The following is a 715-nucleotide window of genomic DNA, read 5'->3' as shown; positions in this document are numbered from 1 at the left end:
ACCAACACTCTTTCTATTAAAGTAATTATATGAATTAACACTAAAAAAAAAACAGTAAATAGCCTTGACCTTTCTTTAAAAATTTCTCAAATTTTCTTTAAAAATTAACTCGTTGTGGGCGAATTTTTCATAAAATTCACCCACAAATGGACGAGGTTTTTCTCCTTTAACGATGATTGTACCCTTTTTCTTTCATTTTTAAATTATTAATAAGAATGTTTATTTGAAAATTTCTCTTTTAAAACATTAAAAAAATACTAATTCAAAGTAAAAATACACCGTATAACAGTACATTACACAGTAAAATACCGTAATTTTTATAAGCACAATAAGATAGACTTAAAGGCTTTTTAGACACGTATAAAAAGTAGATAAAGTTTCAACTTTTAAAGAATTTTTCCTTGATTTTTTTTTAATAATAAGTAAGAGCATTTGTATTTTCTAAATTGAAATCTTCATTTCTTATTATTGTTTATTAAAACAGTTTCAAGACTTTGTCTGATTTGTGAACCTATTTAGAATCGTTGTAATTAAAATATTTACTGAGAATCTATTTTAAAACTGTTTAGGCTCTATCCTAGTTAGGAATTAAACAAACGTATTGTTGTTGTTTCGTTTCGTTTGGACGTCCAACGGTCACGGTTAGTATGACGTCCGATATCATTTCCGGATATTACATTTAGCAGATTGCATCCCCACACTCATCCTAACAGAT

Source organism: Centruroides sculpturatus, unplaced genomic scaffold (genome assembly GCF_000671375.1).
Source record: "Centruroides sculpturatus isolate CEXI.00-Female unplaced genomic scaffold, Cexi_2.0 scaffold523, whole genome shotgun sequence".
Classification (NCBI taxonomy): domain Eukaryota; kingdom Metazoa; phylum Arthropoda; class Arachnida; order Scorpiones; family Buthidae; genus Centruroides; species Centruroides sculpturatus.
The sequence above is the reverse complement of the archived record's forward strand: the minus strand, read 5'-3'. Positions refer to the sequence as shown.